General features: G+C 46.6%; 1 protein-coding gene and 1 long non-coding RNA gene across 6 annotated transcripts in view; one reads left to right on the plus strand and one right to left on the minus strand.

Annotated features, from left to right (window-relative positions):
• Positions 1–21,438, minus strand: part of INPP4B (inositol polyphosphate-4-phosphatase type II B) — a 1,297,521-nt gene that overhangs the window by 566,606 nt on the left and 709,477 nt on the right. The gene's annotated exons all lie outside the window — the stretch shown is intronic.
• The window catches only part of LOC141052526 (uncharacterized), a 110,316-nt gene that overhangs the window by 59,719 nt on the left and 29,159 nt on the right, over positions 1–21,438 (plus strand). The window contains exon 2 of one of the 2 annotated variants that reach the window (XR_012220829.1): positions 11,395–11,566. The exons of the other annotated variant lie outside the window; for it this stretch is intronic. This is a non-coding gene — a long non-coding RNA (uncharacterized lncRNA). The remainder of the gene's footprint in view (positions 1–11,394; positions 11,567–21,438) is intronic. 2 annotated transcript variants of the gene reach the window in all.

Consider the following 21,438-nt stretch of genomic DNA (forward strand, 5'->3'; position numbering starts at 1 on the left):
GTTATCCAAAGAAAGCCGCAACAGGCTACAATTTAGTATGCTATGTAGCCCCTTAGATTGGCACTCCTAGTTATAAAGATACCAACGGCACAAGATTATAAGCCCTTCTGCTTCCACAGTCCCAATAGGACTATTGAGTAGACATACTATATAGCTAAAGAATATGTCTACTGTTTTGTAAAGAAGGGATTCAAGCCTTCATCTCCAGGTTTTAGCCACAGCCTTCGCACTAGCGTTTATAGCGGGGTTATTTAAAGACTGTACCCCCTAATCCGCTCAGTGATAGTGATAGATTGTGTGCTTTTTCTCAGTAAGTTTCTCCAAATGATTTATATTTTACTATATGTGTAACAGAATAACACTATTAAATACTATAAGGATATATACAGTATAGAACACTATACTCTAATACTTGCCCTACCAAGGACCCAGCTGGTTTTATACCACTCTTAATATAGGGTATGAATATCAAGTAGATATTTAACCAAGGATTTTCCCATAGTTATTCCTTCTGCTTCATATAAGTGAGACTGAAACATAGAACTTATATGAAAGGCAGGCCAGTGAAATCCCAAAAGAAAGGTAGCCGAGTTCCAAATTATATCGTATGATGACTTAATTAGACAACAATATGCTCAGCCACCTAAAAAAGGTTGTCGTTTCAATATAAAATAAAAATTAACTCCCCCAATCAATATACTATAAAGAAGACTTCTTTAGCAAAAGTCAGCACCCCCTCAGTGGATGAAGTGGAAAGAATCTCACCAAAAAAGGAAAAAGCTAATGTCACCTATGGAAAGAAAGGTTTAAGACTTTTGCTTAGCCCTGAAGGGCTATTAATAAGGTTTTAATAAGTCTCCTTTGCTTCTCCGGCTTCGTCGCTATACAGATGAACAATCCGAGCGACTACGTCAGGTATCTTCAATCCCGTCGCAGCAACACAAGAAATGTCCAGTTATTCAGACTTTATAAATAAGACTTCTTTAGCAAAAGTCAGCACCCCCTTAATGAATGATGTAGAAAGAAACTCCCCAAAAAAGAAAAAGCTAATGCCACCTGTGGAATGAAAGGTTTAAGACTTTTGCTTAGCCCTGAAGGGCTGTTAATAAGGTTTTATGAAGCTTCCTTTGCTTCTTCGAAAATGTCGCTATGCAAATGAATAGAACCAGTGGCTGCGTCAGGCGTCTTCAATCCCCTCGCAACAACACAAGGATTTTTCGATTATTCAGTCTTTTGCACTTGTGTCTCGCTTCTTATTTACCTCAGAGAGAAGGGCGCAGTCCTAGCGCTCACTTCCTTCAGCAATGGCGCCTCACCTTTCCTCGCCGCTCAAGCTGCAGCAACTCCTCACCGCCTCCCAGCGTCGTCCAGGCAGCCCGATTCTCCAGAGCACGTCGGTCGCTGATGGACTTGGTTTGCAGGCTCTGTGTTTTCTTTGTGTCCGGTGCCGCTCCGTCTTCACCCCGCCTCTTAATTACCTCAGGAAGGAGGCGGGGACTTTCGTGCCCTTTCTTCCAGCAATGGCGCCTCACCTTCCAGCTCCTTTCAGTACCACGGCAGTTTCTCTCTACGCCTCACAGCCGCTTAAATTCCACAGGGCACGTCAGTCGCCGATGCAGGAGGCAATGCCGTGCAGCGGAGATTCAAATCTTCCCGGGTAAACATGTGTTGCATAACAGTAAAGGGACTCCCGGACTCTTAAGGCCGTTTCCTGCCAAAACCGCTCCTCAGTCCCCGCTTCTTTCAAATGACTGCAGTTTAAAATTGACAAGGTCCACGATGATAAATGAGGTTTCAATTTCTTCAGAGAGAGATGGAGAAGAGTTTTATAGCATTTTTAGTGCAAAATTATCCCATCTTCTTGAGTTTTTGTCGCTTCTTTGGCTGGCCACGCAGGAGCTCCGCGCTCACACAACCGCCATCATGCTGCGCTCAAGCCACGCCCCTTCTTGCCTACACTTCTAACACCAACTTGGGTAGATTGGTTCACTTGGCTGCACACAGAGGTAGACACAGGAACACTGTCTCCTTAAGTCTTCCATCAGTTTATTAAAAGTACTGCATAAACCTGTGCAACGTTAGCAAAAACAAACCTGGCATTCCTGGCCTAAAAGGAAAATAAAAGCATAAGATCCTTGTTGCTATCGTAATCCATCTGCTTCAGGAATAAACAACAAAAGGTTCAGCTTTTAACCTGAAAGCACAGATCCATAGCTTTGCACTTCCAGGCACACTCCACTCTGAATGCTCTAAAGGCTGGATATTTATCCTCTGGACTCCTCCCACTCTACATCTGTTCAAATAACTTAGAATAAACATGACTGATTAACCCCTTTCAGCACTTAGAGTACTGGAGCAATTTCCTAGGTTGCTATCACTGAAGCTAACATACTTCGAGAAACATAGCTACACTACAGTACTTTGCCAGTGACTGTCACAACTGACAATTTTTATTTAAATAGATGAGGTGAACATTGTTAGGTGTGAATGTAGTGACAATGAGCTACTATTCGACCACTTTCCATTAGAATTTAATTCATTGGTGTTCATGGGAATCTTAGGACCATGATCATGGTCTCGCTTAAATGAATAGCAGAGCTTTTCATAGAATGGCTGAGCTCTGCTACAGCATGGCTATCGGCACAAATACGATGCAGTTAGTGGGTATGGGGAATATTTTATTAGTTAGGTTCATCTGTTTTTTCACGAATTAGGTGCAAATGTATCTGGTACAAGTGGGATCATTAGCATAGCATAACTGAACTGTGCTACATTTAGATATTTTATTAGATAGGGCCATTAGGTGCATCTTAGCATGCTCAACTGACAATAATAGAACTATTGAAGGACGGATACAGTGGCAAAGGAGGTAAAAAAAAAGCCCTAGAGAGAATTATTGGACAGTGGTGGTGGCAGGGTGATAGTTCCAAATCAGTGAAAATTTAAAAATGGCACCCATGATTAATTCTGTATTGACAGAAATCTGAGAATACATTATGATTTTGGGAATAACCGCTGTAGAGATTTTACTCACTCAGGTGCGACAGGAGTAAGACAGGAGGCACGTTCCTTTCAAAGTTCATATGGGTTTATTTGCTTCATAAACCCAGAAGCACCAACAAAAAGGAAAACAGCCTTTAGAGCAGGCAAAAACAAAGCATAAGTGTCCATAGCACAGACCTCTAGCTCCTCCGAGAGCTATGTGGGAGTTTCTTCTCTCCCAAGACACCAGCCAATGCTAGCTCACAAGGCCAGGTCACTGTCACGATCCAGGGTGGATCTGACAGATTAAATGCACAAAGTAGCCTTTTTTTTTCCTTTGGCTATGTGCCAAAGGTGGTTTTTCCCCCAGTGGCCATTATGGTCATTGCACTGTGGTGATTTCAGTTGTAGTTTTCCCCCGGTGGCCATTAGGGTCATTGCACTCTGGTTACCTTAGTTTGTGCACGTGATTATGTAACAGGTGTGATTGCTCTATAAAAGAGTATCAGGTGTGTTAATCACTGTTGGTGATAGTTCCTCATTTGCCAGCAAGCCTGGGTAAAGAATGGAGCTGAAGGAGAGTCACAGGCAGCCCAGTCAGAGTGCTGGAGTAGCAGCTATGGTGTCTGCAAGGAGGGCTGGCATGGATTGGTGGAGTGTCAGCTAAGGTGTCTGCATGGACTCTGTTTCTGGACAGCTGCATGCAGGTGGTGGACTCTGTTTGCTCCAAGGCTGCACTATGGTGCTGAGAAGAGTCCAGGACAACTCAGTCAGAGTCCTGGAGTGTCAGCTATGGTGTCAGCGAGGAGTTCGTGTAAAGCATGGTTTAGTGGCAGCTATTGGTGCCAGTGAAGATTTCTTGCAAAGCTTGGTGGAGTGGCGGCTATGGTGTAGAGCTGCACTCAGTTGCTGGACTCTTTTGCTTGAAGCTGCACTCAGATGCTGGACAGCTGCACTCATGCTGGACTCCGTTGCTGGACATTGCACCCAGATGTTGGACACGGTGGAGGAAAAGATGCACGCAGGTGGTGGGCTCTGTTGCTGGGAGCGTAAGCAACAGAGCAAAGCTAAGTGGTGTTCCCCTGTTTTGTCACTTTTCCTTATGTGTGTTTAGTGTAGTGGTGGGATTAGTTTCCGCACCGACCAATTCCCTAGTGAGGGTTTAGGTGCAGGGCGAGTCAGGATTTTTAGGCTCCTGATCGGCGCCCGGTGTGGAACCGGCCTAGGGAACGTTAGGAGTGTAGAGACACTGAATCAGGGGAGTGCAGGAGGTCTCCACGTCCCCGTTCTCTATCACAGGGCCACCATTGTTATTGTTACCCAGGTTTTCCCTATTCCCTTGTCTTATTGTATTAGTTACCGGCCTGCGGGCTGCATCACATAGGACAATTACACGTGCCGCGTCCTGTTGTATTAGTTACCAGCCTGCTGGCCGTGTCACTCAGGACGGGGCACGTGACAGTCACATGACCCTAGGAAAAAACACCGTGTGCACAACTGTGGTGGTGCCGAGGTAGGTTCCCAAACCATATATAGTATAATGAAAACCTGGTACTCAACTTAAATGCTTAAATGGAACAGTTTATTTGTAGTACCAAGCAAAACGTTTCGGTCAGTGCAGACGTTCATCAGTTACGTGCTCAAAGATTGTCTGTACTTAGATTGGAGGGCGCTTTTTGTATGTCCCTGTAAAGCCAAATGTCAGTATGCTGCTGGAGCGCAGTTGAGACTTATCTGTCTGGCAGGGAAAGCGCAAGCCTGGTCCTCCTGGACACAGCATGTAACTGATGAGGGTCTGCACTGACCAAAACGTTTTGCTTGGTACTACAAATAAACTGTTCCATTTAAGCATTTAAGTTGAGTGCCAGGTTTTCATTATACTAGTCACATGACCCTGTCCTCACACAGGTCCTGGCAGGATTTTGCTCCCTCAGGCCTGTGGGCACACAGGCTGGGGCAATGTCCAGCACTCAGGCTTGGTCTGGAGCCACATACACAGGAAGACTTCTCCCTCTCTGAACACAGACCATGTGCCAAACAACAGCCTCCATTATATGGGCTGCAACCACACCCACATGGGTGGTATATGGGTAGTCAGACCCGCCCATCTCTCATAGCTACCCATAACCCGGACACAGGTGCACTAAATGACATCTTAGTGCTCACGTGCACTAAAGCAAAATACTCTGTGTTGCATGGCAGGGAGCAGCCATCTCTGCGACACATACCTCCCATCGTTTATATGGCCATTGGCCTCCTTACACCCCGTTAAGAGATTAAAGAACAGAAATCGGTGCTGCCTCCAGTCACTGTTGTTAGAGATGAATACTTGTTGTATATCACATCCTACACTTTGGGTATGGAAGGTGCTCAGCACCTGAGTTCACTCCTTACTCTGCCAACCGACGTGTAAGGTACAATTATGTCATACATCTGGAAGGGGTTAAAGGGTCATTCCCAACTTGGAAAGTTATCAATTATCCACAAAATTGCTGGAGGAGTCAGGCAAACAGGATTCTCACAGATCCTGAGTATACAGTTTAGAAAAGCTCTTTTAGAATAGCGTAGTAGCAAAATGCATACGCCATTGCTCCACCAATTGTCTACAGCATACTGCCTGGGATAACTGCGTACAATGCTTCTGTGGATTGGTGATAACTTGTTGAGTTGGGAATGACATACTGAAAAGCTTTACAATGTCAATCAGGTATGGTCCACATGACAAATCCATTAGTCAATGTTTCATTAACAACCAGAGTGAAGTTTGCAAATAGAGGCTGTATAACAAAGTAAGTGCAGTTGATGGGATTCCAATTACAGTTTTATCGGTCTCATGTCCTCCTGCACATTATCTGCAGCAGATAAAATAAATGCCCCTTTTTAGAAGACAAATATGCACCTGCTTCACCTAAATGAATACTATATCTAGATGCAATTGCCATTCTCTATAGTAAGGTCAATCACAACTGTCAATCAAGCTATTAGCAAAAGAGAATTGGGCAAAAGTATATGGTTACCATATAATACTGCGCTTCATGTTCACTTTGTTGTTGTCGGTTCCACTTTAGAAGTCTTTTGGCACCTTACAAGACATTATTAGGCTGCAACCTCATGAAGTTGTTCAGCCGTGTATCAGTCTTATTTTTAGAATTTCATTTGAAACGCAATTAATAGCCTATCAACTTGTGACTTAAGACATGCCTTAAAAAACCAGAATGCAATTATTAATAAAGAGCTGTCAAAAGCTATCAACTCATTGCAGATAGGGGAGAAATAATTAAGACGCCAGTGACATCAAACAAGAATCTACTGTTAAAAAAAAAATGGTATAATAAAATTTAAGCTCATTACCAAAAAATCTGAAGCATTTTTTACAAATAGTGCTGTAAATCATGCTGTTGTAAATACTAAGAATCAATCCTACGAATTATTATTTTCTCACAGTAAAAAGTTACAGAAGGGTCCGGCACCATGACTCCTGACAGTACCGATCAGTGATGGATGACGTGCTGAATCCGCAATCTGTCACTTAATTGTCAATAGGCTCAATAGTTTCATGTCTTGATTCAGGATTTGTCTATACTTCTCTAATCCTTAAGGGGATTATCGCCATTCCTCTAAACTTTAACCAATAGTTGCCAAAAATATATCAGGATGCATGAAAAAAGACCAACACTTAGATAGTGCACTGGCAGACACGGCAGCATAAAGCCGAATCAAGTTTTTCTTGGCATCCATATGTGTATTTTGGGGATCATATACTGTACATGACTACATTTTGGATTTATGGAATCTCTGGGATTTACAGAGTGTAATATATAGAAGTGTACAGAGCCACTAGTATCAAATTAAATAAAAACAGAGACTTTTACTGTACGAGTACAAAACAGTCAGAAAAATAATGGCTGCATACTTTGTTGGAAGTCATATTACATAGATAATCTCTCAAGTAGAATAGCTCTGTACTGTGCCCTACAGACGTACACAGAGTGCCGACAGATCTATAAGGCCTAGTCATTGACTCCTGGCAGAGTTATATTATTGGGACTTATTTTAGGAGGTGTTGTCCCCACATACCATCCATTACAAATTGACACATTTGTAGCTCTGTTATCATTGCAGGATGGTTGACTTCAGCACTTTCCATCATGTAACCTCACACAACAAACAGTATATTGTTTTATACTGATCTCCTGGGCTAACTGCACATGCCTACTCAGTGTAGTGAGACTCATACTAGACTACTGGTGCACTGAAATAGCAGAAAATGGTGACCAACTGCATGTCACGTCCACAGGTCCCGCACATGGTCTCTGGATTCCTGTACCACAGGGCTAGGCTTTTCTATGAAGGGGTGTAGCAATGCTGCTACCTGGTGTTCACCGGAACCCTTGAAGGTGGAGACAGGCTGGGCTGCAGGTAGCCACCAGGTACCACTTCTAGGACATCCCGAATACTGCAGCCGCTGACCCCAGCTTCTCTGACAAGGATTCGTGCTACATTCAGACACTGGCCACAGACGGACTGGGGGACGAGTATCAGGAACTGACAGCACATAGACAAGTGGATGAGGTTCAGGCACTGCTTACACATGGACCATGGGATGAAATTCAGGCACTGGCTACACACAGACCAGGGAACAAGGTTCATGAACTGGCAGCACACGGACCAGGGATTCAGGTTCAGGACACTGGCCACACCAGAACCAGGGAACCTAACAACTCACTTGGTACAAAACTATCTAATGGAGAGCTGTTGCTTCTGTGACTCCCTAAAGGAGAGGGTGTCATTTATACAAGATTCCTCCCAGCAAATGGCTGGGAGTCATCTTGCAGGTGTACTCTAATACTAAATGCCTCCCAGCTATTGGCTGGAAGCATTTTACTATGTGTGCCCACCGCCAGGAAGGCGACTGCACGGCTACAGCGGTGAGTATGTCAGAGCCCCTGCAACAGGAATGGAAAAGAGCTACGTGGGAATGCTGGCATAAATGTTACACTGCATAGGCTTGTCTGGAAGACAATATGTTAAAAACAAGCTAATTTTGTGAACATTAATGTTTATTTTTCCAAATTTGTACAGTGTGCATAAATGTGACTTTAGAAAGGTTCAAGTGTGTGGTTCAAGACACAGAGATTTTCTTGTACAGCACACAAAGAGTACTATAAAAATAAATTTGCCCTCATTTGGTATCCAAAAGAGCAGCTTTTATGAAACAGTATACAGAACTAGAGAAGAGCCACACATCTAAATACTGGAAATCTTGCAATTACGAGAGAGATGACCCAGCCAACCATGAAAATTTACATTGTACAGAAGAGAGAGGACGACCACGAGAGCTTACACACTAAAGAAAAGAGAGGACCCCGCTAATCATAATAGCTTGAATTCTATAGAATAGAGGACCCTACTGACCAGAAGAGCTTACACTTTACATAAGAGAGAGAAAGAAATAGAGACATGAACCCCCTAACCATGAAAGCTTACATTGTACAGAGATGAGAGAGAGGACTCTGCTTAGCATACAAGCTTACACTCTACAAGAGAAAGAAAGCAGACCCCACTGACCATAAGAGAAGGGCAGTATTTAGCGTTTATGCTGCCCTAGGCACTTTTAGTGCTGCCTCCCCCATTGGTGAGAATGATTAATGCAGACACTGTCGGCAGTGACTTAGGCTACTTTCACATCAGCGATTTTTGCCATTCTCGGTAGATCCGTCAGTTTTTCCGCATCTGCTGCGTAACGGATCACTTAAGGCAACACTGCGTTCGGCCTCATTCATTCCCTATGAGACATGTGCGGCACTTGTGGTTTTGTCCTGAGCCTTGTAGCCCTTTTTTTCCTAAAAATTAGCAGTGATTCAAATTAATGCACTACACTGACAAGACATTTGAGAATTTGCATTTTGGACCTTTTAAGAAATCTTATTACAAACCACACGCTTTTCATGAGAGATCTGCATGTTCTGCTCCCTTGACAAGTGACACATACAAAAACGGGTGTCCAGGAGAAAACCAGTGCAATGATACCAGTCCAGAGAAAAAAATACTATTGGATATTGCCTGGTATACTATAACAGTCCACCCTAACAACTGGATACTGCCTGGCATACTGTACCAGTCCACTAAAACTATTGGATACTGCCTGGCATATGGTACCTGTCCACTGTAACCATTGGATACTGCCTGGCATACTGTACCAGTCCACTATAACCATTGGATACTGCCTGGCATACGGTATCAGCCCACTATAACCATTGGATACTGTCTGGCATACTGTACCAGTCCACTATAACCATTGAATACTGCCTTGTTGTTATGAATCCTGCAGTGGACCCACTGGATCATGGTACCAACCGATCCTGGGTGAGTTGGCCAGGTGGAACCGAACCCTATACAGGGACCGTTAGGTACAGGCCTAGGAGGAAGGTATACCGCAATAGCTAGTGCCAGAAGGGCAGCTCGAAATAACGAGAAGTGGGGCACTCACCAAGAACCAGACGGAGCAGAGACATCACGGGGAGTCACGGGGTCCGGGACAAGGCAGAGTGACACCGAAGGCATGGGATCCTGGACAGAGCAGAGCACGCACTGGAGGTATACAGGGACAGAGCAGAGCAGAGCACTCACTGGCAGCATACAGTGACAGGGCAGAGCAGTGCATGCACTGGAAGTGTACAGGGACAGGGCAGAGCAGAGCATGCACTGGAAGCATACAGGGACAGGGCAGAGCAGAGCACACACTGGAAGCATACAGGGACAGGGCAGAGCAGAGCACACACTGGAAGTGAAAAGGGACAGAGCAGAGCAGGGCATGCACTGGAGGCGTACAGGGACCTGGGAGAGCACCGGCACAGGGCAAGTGCAGGGAATAATAATCAGGCACCGAGGAATGGCTGAAGCCACTTGATATACCTGATCCCGGGCGCCGTGCAAGATCACTTCCTGGTCAGGACTCCGGCAGAAGCCTAGGACCCCCGGGAAGTGAGCAGCTGAGGCCTAAGGGTGCGCATGCAAGTACAGCGGGGGACCTGAGAAAACAGCAAGGCTGGCAGTATAGTGACAGCCCGGCGCTCCCCGGTCCCAGCAGCCCATTGGGACCCCGGAGCGTGGGAAGTGTGGGCGGACATGGCGGTAATACTGGCATACGGTACCAGTCCACTATAACCATTGGATAATGCCTGGTATACAGTACCAGTCATTAAGAACCAAAAAACACTAGCAGTCCATTGTAACCATGGTACAAGTCAGTATATACCTCTGTACTGAACCAGTCCACTGCAAACACTACCCAGTACATAGTGCCTGCCACTGCCAGTGCTCCCTACGAGCTGGGACAGATTGGAAGTGGCACATCCGCCAGTGCTCATATATGCCACAACTGGACTGGTAGCCCGCCCTGTGCACACGATGCCCCCAGCTTGGCTGCCAGCTTCCACCACAGGACCAGGTATAGCTGCTAGTTCCAGCTGCCCACACCCTGCCCTGGTCCATGCAGCAGTCACATAGCAGACACTAATTTCCTCCAGTCCCGACCACCCCGCAGTGCTGGCATTCCATGACCCCAGTACCCACCTTCTCCACTCACACCAGGCTCCGGCTGCTGTAGGAAGGATATGTGTGCTCCATCATCCCCCCAGGAAATTGCCAGAGGTATCAGGAAGAAGCAAGGCTCAGCCGGTCTTGGGAGGAGGCGCAATGCCAGACACTGGTGATCCCAGGTCCAGCACTGCAGGCAGAGCCGGCCACTCCAAGCACAGAGTCTTCTGGCTGCTCACAGCACTGGGGTGCTTAGCTCCGCCTCCATGCATCCCGGATCTCCGGTGCCGCAGGCGCTCCTTCTCCACATCTTCCTACGCTTCAGGCTGCACCTTGTTCCCTCCTTCTCCCCAACCCGTTCCAATCCCATCCACTGTCTGCCCTCTTCCCTGCCAATCTCCCACCTCCAGCTGCTCTGCACCCACAGACACTACATGACAGTCCCTAGGGACACAAGTGGAAAAAAAAAACCTTTGCTCAGGTGCCGCCCCCCCCGCATCCTGGCACCCTAGGTACGTGCCCTCAAGTGCCTAGTGGCAAATAAGACCCTGTATAAGAACTTTAATACTGTGGAAGATAGAGGGCCCTGAAGGCCATAAAAGCTTACAATCTTCAGGAGAGATTGAGTGAGGACCCTGCTGATCATAAGAGCTTAAACACTACAGAAGAAAGACAAAGAGAGAGAGGGAGAGTAGCCCGCTGACCATGAGAGCTTACACACTACAGAAGCAGGTGTACCTGGCTGATCATAAGAGCTTACACTCTATAAGAGAGAGAGGATGCTGCTGGTCTTAAGAGCTTAAACACTACAGGAGAGAGTGCGAGAGGGAGAGAGAGAGGAACCCGCTAACCATAAGAGTTTACACTCTACAGGACAGAGACAAAGGACTCCACTGACCATAATTAAACACTACAGAAGAGAGAGGACACCGCTGATCGCAAGAGCTTACACAGCGATTCTGGAGAATGACTCTGCCTTACAAACTGAGCTTAACTGGGAACGACTGATCTGTGATGTCCCAGGTACGGACCACCACTGTGCAAGGTATGATAGTCCACTAGATGTCAAAGCTGCAGGGCATCATGGGGAAGATTGTGCATCAACACAAAAACATATTAGCACCCTCTCTGATGCTTTAGCATTGTGGGAAAAGGTGTCGGGCAAGTTTATTATTTTTGCAAATCAAATTTCAAACTGTTTGAATTTGTGAAATGTGACTGAATACATACAGTAAATATATATAATACATAAAGGGATTGCAGAGAATTACTAGACCAATCAGTGCATGCCTTTCACCAATTTAATGCTATGTGCTGCGGAATATGTTGGCGCTATATAAATAAAAATTATTATTATTATTATGATTATTATTATTATGTTGCTTGATTGGATCTTGGCTGTCAATCACACATACCACAGATCAATGTCTGTCATACTGCATGTTCAATGTACTGTAATTTCAAGTTAAAGGGAAGACAATTGTTTATCACCCATGGCCATTTTCACATGTACAGCAAACTGATGTTAATGGAGCTTTAAATTAAATAATGATAATTAATGTATTCAGTGTACTGTGCCAGTAAGTCCTAAAAATTTTCTATTTTTGGTTGAAATCCCTCCATATTTGAGAATGGATTACTAATCGTGTGCGAGTCACTGCTGTGACAACCGTAAAAATGCTACATCTGCAATCATGCATCTCTGCAGGTATGTGAGATTACATAAAAATCATTTATATGAGCTGTGACTAGAGTTGAGCGAAACGGGTCGAAAAATTTCAAAAGTCGCCAACTTTTAGCAAAGTCGGGTTTCATGAAACGAAACCCGACCCTAGGATGAGGTCGGCCACGAGGTCGGCGACTTACGCGCCAAAGTCGCGTTTCAAAAGTTTGTTTTGCGCTCTTTTTCAGCCTATCAGGATCCACGGACACTGTGGGCAACGTGATGACATAGGCAGGGGTCACCACCATCTTTCAGAAGGGCATGCAAGTGATTGGCTTGCTTTGGTGGGCGTCACAGGGGTTATAAAAGGGCGTGCACGCCGACCCCCATCTTTCTTCTGCCGATCTTAGCATAGGGATAGGTTGCTGCTGATGATTCTGTAGGGAGAGCGTTAGGCAGGGAAGAAGAAAAAAAAACTGCTTCTGCTGCTAGCGATTTTGCCTGTACAGCACACCAGTCACTGTGTGTGCAGTGCAAGGGGAGGCTATATTGTGGTGGATCAGCGGTGTTGGTTGTTAGGCTGCCTTCTAAGGCTTCCTGACAGCTGCATTGCTGTTTACCCACTGCTCTGCAAACTGCTTTTTTAAAAGCAATCCCAATTTTTTTTTTTTGTCCTGCTGAGGTACGGAGCGTGCATTTTTTCACACCATACAGCGGTGTACGCTCCTCACACAGTACCGTGTAACGGCTGTTATCATAGCCACAGTGAAGCTATCTGTGTGTCACTCTGTGAGAATAAGTCGAGGACATGTTCCGTTCTTACAGACCTGCACCTACTAGTTTTGTCTAGCTTTCAAACAGTTAAATATATTTGCTGTTTGATCACATTCAAAACTATAGAGAGACAGCGTGTGTCAGTCCGTATACTTAAAAAACACGGAGCTTGACAATTTTACGTACACCGGACAGCCGTGTACATGCACGCTCTTCTCAGTACCGTGTAACGGCTGTTATAACGGCCACAGTGAAGCTATCTGTGTGTCACTGTGGAAGGATAAGTGGAGGACTTGTTCCGTTCTTACAGACCTACACTCTAGGGAGATTCCTATTCTGCCCAATTCTACATACACCTTGTAGTTTGTGATACACTAGCCAATTTCTGCCTGTGACATAGCGCTCTGATATTCAGTGGGCCTCACACAATCCAAAAGTGTCCAGTGTCCACTAGTGTCTGCAGAAATTCAAAATCTCCCTTATCCTGTAGTCACTTTTTTCACACCTGTGCCATCAAGCCTGTGACATAGCGCTGTGATATTCAGTGGGCCTCACACAATCCATAAGTGTCCAGTGTCCACAAGTGTGTGCAGAAATTCAAAATCTCTGTGATCCTGTAGTCACTTTTTTCACAGCTGTGCCATCGAGCCTGTGACATAGCGCTGATATTCAGTGGGCCTCACACAATCCAAAAGTGTCCAGTGTCCACTAGTGTGTGCAGAAATTCAAAATCTCCCTTATCCTGTAGTCACTTTTTTCACACCTGTGCCATCGAGCCTGTGACATAGCGCTCTGATATTCAGTGGGCCTCACACAATCCAAAAGTGTCCAGTGGCCACTAGTGTGTGCAGAAATTCAAAATCTCCCTTATCCTGTAGTCACTTTTTTCACACCTGTGCCATCGAGCCTGTGACATAGCGCTCTGATATTCAGTGGGCCTCACACAATCCAAAAGTGTCCAGTGTCCACTAGTGTGTGCAGAAATTCAAAATCTCCCTTATCCTGTAGTCACTTTTTTCTCACCTGTGCCATCGATCCTGTGACATAGCGCTGTGATATTCAGTGGGCCTCACACAATCCATAAGTGTCCAGTGTCCACAAGTGAGTGCAGAAATTCAAAATCTCCCCTGTCCTATAGACACCTTGTACCTTGTTTTACATTACTATATAGTTTGTTGGATTTTGCCTACATTTCTACAAAAAATGAGGAAGGCTGGTGGAAGAGGCCGTGGAATTGGGCGGGGGTTGGCAGCTGGTAATGATGGTGTTGGTGGTGGATCTGATGGTAGTGGCAAGAGCAAAAAAGGGCCGAATGCAGGAGGTGTTGAGCCTGCGTCATCGTCTGGCTCCATAAGGCTTCGAAGGCTTAGTTTTCTAGGAGTTGGCAAACCGCTTTTAAAGCCAGAGCATCAGGAAAAAGTTTTGTCTTACATTGCTGACTCAGCCTCCAGCTCTATCGCCTCCTCTTCTGAAGTTGTAAAAAGTAAAAGCACTGAGTCGTCATTGGAGGCTCATGTTCATGAACCACACCTTTCCTTGTGTCCTTCACCCCAACCAAGATTGAAGGATGACGCAGGCCATACTACTGATTACTCCATGGAGCTGTTTTCACATACCATGCCTGGATTATCAAGTGAAATGGTGAATTACCCAGGCCAAGATGAATCTGACATGGAGTGCACTGATGCACAGCCGCTGATAGAGGATTCTGCTGGTACATTCACTCAGAGCACTACATTGTCCTCGCAGTGTACAGAGCCAGATTCTGACCCTGATGAGACTCAGGTGCCCCTTCCCGCACAGTATACCACCATACACGGTGACACAGAGGAAGGTGCACATGACATAGAAGAGGAGGTGATGGATGACCCAGTTGTTGACCCAGATTGGCATCCATTGGGGGAAGAGGGTGCTGCTTCCAATAGCTCAGATGAGGAGGAGCATCCACAGCAGACATCGACATCGCAACAGCTGTTATCTGGCAGGCCCGGAGCACTCCAAAGACAGGTTCCAAAAATCAAAAGAGTTGCTGGACAGCTTGTCCAGAGGGTCAAAAGATCACAGCGTGCTAGGCCGCAAAATGTCTGCCAAAGTAGGAAGAGTGCAGTGTGGCACTTTCTTGAACAAAATCCTCATGATCAGGCCAAGGTTATCTGTAAGAAGTGCGCAAAGACCTTTAGCCGAGGGAAAAATCTGAAAAATTTGAATACCAGTTGCATGCTTAGACATTTAACCAGCATGCACTTGCAAGCGTGGACACAACACCAAACCTCAAGTGCCACATGTGCAACTGATCACAACAAAGGTAGTCAGCAACGCTGCATCGTTTCCCCCACTGTAAGCCCACCGGTTAGCACAGCAGCAAATGTTGAGGTGTCGTTGCAAAGCCACAGCAGTCAGGGAATCCCACTGTTATATCAACGAAATACTGAATCTAGGCCATCAGAAAGAACACCAACTCCATCACCATCATCAACCCTCTCTCAGTCCGCCCTGTCCACCGCTACTTCCACCATATGCAGCTCTCAAGTCCAGATCACCCTCCCAGACACTATGAGTAGGTCAAGAAAGTACTCAGTCTCTCATCCGCGTACACTGGGTTTGAACGCCCACATTGCCAAACTAATCTCGCTTGAGATGATGCCCTATCGGTTGGTGGAAAGCGCAGCTTTCCGCGAACTCATGGCCTATGCAGTACCACGCTATGACCTACCCAGTCGCCACTTCTTCTCTCGCAAAGCCATCCCAGCCCTCCACCATCATGTAAAAGACCGCATTGTCCATGCACTCAAGCAGTCAGTGAGTGGAAAGGTGCACCTCACAACTGATGCATGGTCCAGTCGGCATGGCCAGGGCCGTTACGTGTCCATCACTGCGCACTGGGTTAATGTGGTGGATGCAGGGTCCACAGGGGACAGCGGTGGTGGGACAGTGCTGCCTAGCCCATGGTATAGGAAACAGTTGGCTGTAGGCGTTCCACCCTCCTCCTCCTCCTCCTCCAGAAGCGAAAGCTCGTCCACAGAGCGCAGTCGTACGAGCACTCCATCTGCAGCTGCCACTGTTGCACACGAGGTGTCCCCCTATCGAGCAGCTAGTGGAAAGCGTCAGCAGGCTGTGTTGCAGATGATGGCCGAGTACTTGAAGCGACAAACTGAGTCATGGCTGGGCAGTGTACATCTTGAGGCAGGCAAGGTAGTTAGTGATAACGGCCGTAATTTTGTGGCAGCCATAGCCCTTTCAAAACTCAGCCACATACCTTGCTTGGCTCACACCGTGAACCTGGTGGTGCAGTGCTTCCTCAAAAATTATCCGGAGTTAACAGCCCTGCTCCAGAAGTTGCGAAGACTGTGCGCGCACATCCGCCGGTCGCCTGTACACTCCGTTCGTATGCAGAAGCTGCAGCGATTGCTCCACCTTCCCAACCACCGCCTCATTATCGACATTGCAACAAGGTGGAACTCCACCCTGCACATGGTGGAGCGGCTGTGCGAGCAGAGGCAGGCCATAATGCATTTGTGGGAGGATACACGGCCAGGCACTTTGAGAGCAGACATGGAGTTGACAGGTGTGCAGTGGTCGAAGCTGAAAGACCCCTGTAAAGTCCTTCAGTGTTTTGAGGAATGCACACGGCTGGTAAGCGCAGACGACGCCATGCTAAGCATGAGCATCCCACTTACACTTATGCGTCTGCTCATGCAAACTTTGACGCACCTTAAGGAGCAGGCGTCTGCAGCCAATGTTGATGAGGAGGAAGAGGAGGAGGGAATCCTTGATGACATTCAGCCATTGTCTGCTCAGGGACCTCTCCTGGACGAGGTGGAGGAAGAAGAGGAGGAGGAGGATGATGATGGGGATGATTACTTAGGGGAGGAGGATGCATCTCGTGGGGCAAGTGAAAATGTTGGCGTGGCAAGGTCTGGTACAGGGTTTGTGCGTGACTGGAGGGATGTGGATTTGCCAGAAAGTGCTCCTCCAACCAGCACTCGCAGTGCATAATTGACACCGGGAACATTGGCCCACATGTCAGATTATGCCTTGCAGATCCTACAAAGGGACCCCCGCATTGCCAAAATGATGAACGATGACGACTACTGGTTGGCCAGCATCCTGGATCCACGCTATAAAGGCAAATTACAAAACATCATGCCACAGGAGAACCTTGACCTAATATTGGCTAATAAACAAGCAACTCTGGTAAATCGGTTGCTTGAGGCATTCCCAGCACACAACAGCGGTGATGGTTCTCACACGAGCCGTACGGGCCGGGGGCAGCTTGGCAGAGGTTTTCATGGTGCACACAGCAGAAGTGGCGTTGGAGACAGGGGTTTCATGACAATGTTGTGGACTAATTTTTCAAGTACCGCTCACACAACTTGTAATACTGCATCGATGGAAAGTGACAGGAGACAGCAGTTGTCAACTATGGTTACAAACTACTTTTCCTCCCATATCGATGTTCTCCCACACAGGTCATTCCCCTTTGACTATTGGGCCGCTAACCTGGACACCTGGCCTGAATTGGCACAATATGCCTTACAGGAGCTCGCTTGCCCAGCTGCAAGTGTGCTATCGGAAAGAGTCTTCAGTGCAGCTGGATCAATCCTGACAGAAAAAAGGACCCGTCTGTCAACCCAAAATGTGGATGATCTAACCTTCATTAAAATGAACCATGCATGGGTTTCCAAGGATTTTGTCCCACCATCCCCTGATGACACATAGGGTGACAGAAAAATGGCTTGCTTTGGTCCACCTCTTCCTGGGACTTGACCTATTTCGCCTTTTGCATCAGCTGAATGTCCAACATCAACATATGCCACTTTCTATAACTCCCTAACTGTGCTGCCTCCCCCCCCCCATGGCCGGGGTCACCACCTAGCGCACGACACCGTGCGAGTGCCGTTGCCCTGGACAGGTGGGTAGGCCGACTCTTGGGCGCGGGCACTGGCACAGGGTCCCTCATAGTGCAATCAAGTGTCTCTGACGGTGGTGGTGCACACCCGCTGTCAGACACACCGCCGTACTATGAGGGGCCCAGTGCCAGTACCGACGCCCACGAGTGGGCCCCCCTTGCTTGGGCAGGGCCCCAGCATTTGCAATCTTTACCTCTCCCTGCTCCTCCGCTGTGTAGTCTGGGCCGTCAAATCCATACTGTGCCTGACACCGTCTGAGCCTGCCTCCTGATGTATAGACATATATTTTGAATGTGTACGCTATCCATACATGTTAACCGGGGATACGGTACCCTTTCTCACCTTTGTGCAATCACGTGCAATCCATACTGGGCCTAACACCGTCTGAGCCTGCCTCCAGATGTATAGACATATATTTTGAATGTGTACGCTATCCATACATGTTATCCGGGGATACGGTACCTTTTCTCACCTTTGTGCAATCACGTGCAAGCCATACTGGGCCTAACACCGTCTGAGCCTGCCTCCTGATGTATTGACATATATTTTGAATGTGTACGCTATCCATACATGTTATCCGGGGATACGGTACCCTTTCTCACCTTTGTGCAATCACGTGTAATCCATACTGGGCGTGAGAACGACTGGCGAGCTGTTAAGCAAGCTACAGCACCTGTGGTTTGCACACGTAAGTTTTTCATTTTTTCAGGAATGACGGTTAGGCCTAATTCCAGAACTGCGGTTGACCTGCACTTACTGGGAAATCATCGTTCGCGGGTAATAATTGTAATCAGTGATCCCCATCACTAACGTTGTTCAGCGGGTTATCTGCAGCTGTAAACGACAAACGCTGGCCTTTTCAGTGTAGCACACATGCAGCCACGGACATGTAAGGGCATGACACACCAGTTATTGGCCAATCTCATGTGCTAGAGCCTCACGTGTCCCTCTAGTAAGCCGGACTCGGACCGCGGGGCATGACGGAGTCTCGTTCGTTAACGGAATTAAGCTTGCAATGTGTGCATCTTTTCTGTAGCTGGCATGGTTGAGGTTTCCCAGGTGGAGTCGAATTTAACCGTAGGCTCCACTCCTGGTGGTGCCCTTCTGGACATTCCTTTAAGGTTCAGCTTTGCAACCATACTGCCCACGTAAAACAAACACTTTGCCTTCATGAACGCTGTTTGGAGGGTCATGACTCGTGGGAATAACGCCGCCCAATCAGTTAACCTGCTAGAGAGATCCTTCTTTGCTCCCAAGCATGACATCACACTCCCTAGGAGGAAGGTAATGCCACTGTGGTGACCGTACTCCTGGGGGCGACACAAGTGCACTGATGCCCAGCCACTGCTCGATGAATCTGCTGGTACATTGACCCAGACCACTACATTCCCCTCGCACGCTACACGGCCTGAATTTGACCCTGATGAAACTCAGGTTACCCTTCCGATATACAGTTCCATCTTACACGGTGACAAAGAGGAAGCTGCAGATGAAAGTGCAGGTTCGGCCCACCCGCCATCAGACACACCACCGTACTATCAGGGGCCCTGTGCCAGTGCCGTCGCCAATGAGTGGGCCCCCCCTGCTTGCTCAGGATCACAGCACTTGCAAGGTTGAAATACTGTGCAGTGAGATGGAAGATGGGGACGACGAGGAGTCCAGACTAGTACAGGGATTCCCTAGCGAGGAGACTTATTTGATTGTTTTCAATGTTGGGACAGCAATTTTTGGGGAGCACTATACTCTGGAGAATGATAGATGGGGCCCACCATACACTGGAACATTCCAAAGATGGACATCAGACACTGGAGCAGCATTTACAGGGCCCGTTATACACTAGAGCATTAGAAATGGGGCCCATTATGTTTGGAGCATTATTTGGGCCCATAAGACAGTGGAGCTTCATCCATGGGGACCAACATATACTGTAGCATTATGTGGAGCTCATCATATACTGTTTCAAACATTATATGGGACCAATGATTCTGTATGGAGAAATAGATGGGCCTCGTCATGAGATGTAAAAAGTGAAGTATTTTTCATTGTACTATACCGCTACTATACAGCTATTTCTCTGCCGTATCGGAACATGATGAGTTGTGGTATGTGTTAAAGGGGCGCTCTTTCGCCCAGGGCACATGAAAACCTGGAGCCAGCCCTACCCCCCCACAACTTTAGCCAAATAACCCCCATTTTTCAGTGTGTAACTTGTATTATGAAGTTAATTAAGGTTGACAAGCTTAAGTAAGAAGAATTGATGCTTTTGGCATTCAAATGGGCACTGTAGGTGTGCTTCCTGTCCTCCTCTCACTGCCGACTTTTATTCCCCATTGACTTACATTGGGTTTCGTATTTCGGGACGACCCCGACTTTTCCCTATAATCGGCCGATCTTGCTCGACCCGACTTTTGGAAAAGTCGGGTTTCACGAAACGAAACTCGACCCTAAAAAACCAAAAGCCGCTCAACTCTAGCTGTGACAGATCCATAAAGAACAGCAAAGTCTGGATAACCTAAAAAAAGGGATCTAACGCAATAATGACAGAGCAGAATAATTACATCCACGTAGGTTAGTGAAAAATAAAAATGCCCTTTATTTCTGTTGTTCTAAGTCCAAGGTCTGGAGGACTCTACAATCTAATCTTCCAAGCAGTCATGAAATCTGATACCACCAGCAAAACTAGAGAAGCATCACTTCTATTTTCAGTACCAAGAACAGCTCCTGCAGTAAGCGGAAATCCAACAGATATCAGGTTATATCAAAGGCTCAACACACGCTTAGCATCACTTAACAAGGCCAAAAGCAGACGGGATTGTAGGCAATCATACACAGCTGGTGGTTATCAGATTAATTCTTATAATTAAGATTTCCAATATGTAATGCGGAGACCCCACCAGGCATGTCACTAAATGTCACCAGCTGACACTGCTGTCTTAATGCCTTAAGGTTTTTCCAGCTGATAAGCGAACAGCGCCTGACTTGCATATGTAATAATATGTAAAATCTTAGACCCCTCTATCATCAGGAGGAAATTGGCCTTATAATTATCTCATGAGCACGTCTCTACATTTCACCAGTGTAGGACGCATACATAATCCTTTATATGCACCCAATAGAAAAAAATCTGTTTAGATACGTTCTATTCATGCCTACGAGTCTGAATGTAAAGTAATGCTGGTTTACCGCTATAATGCAGAGGGTCATAGTCTTTTTATTTAAACCGCGAGTCATGCTGAAATACAAAACGTGCAGGTGAATCACAACCAACAATCTATTATCCAGTCTTCTGAAATAAATGGGCTAAAACTAGACATAATAGTGAACATTAGCCCATTACCGGCTCGGTGGTACTCAATACACTGAGAGGTTTGTGTCAACTCCCAGCTCTGTGAATACCTGAAGCAGGCACATTTAGAAGACCAAAATAAAGCTGCGTCTTCTGAGAACATGAAAAAAGTGCAACATGATCTACAGGGATCTCATAAGGTATTATCTAGCGGTATAGCCTTCTATATAAAGCTGCAAGACCTAAAGCACGTGGGAAGAACATCGGGTGGTAAAACTTGAAGG

Source organism: Dendrobates tinctorius, unplaced genomic scaffold (genome assembly GCF_039654945.1).
Source record: "Dendrobates tinctorius isolate UK_male_01 unplaced genomic scaffold, ASM3965494v1 ptg000161l, whole genome shotgun sequence".
Classification (NCBI taxonomy): Eukaryota; Metazoa; Chordata; class Amphibia; order Anura; family Dendrobatidae; genus Dendrobates; species Dendrobates tinctorius.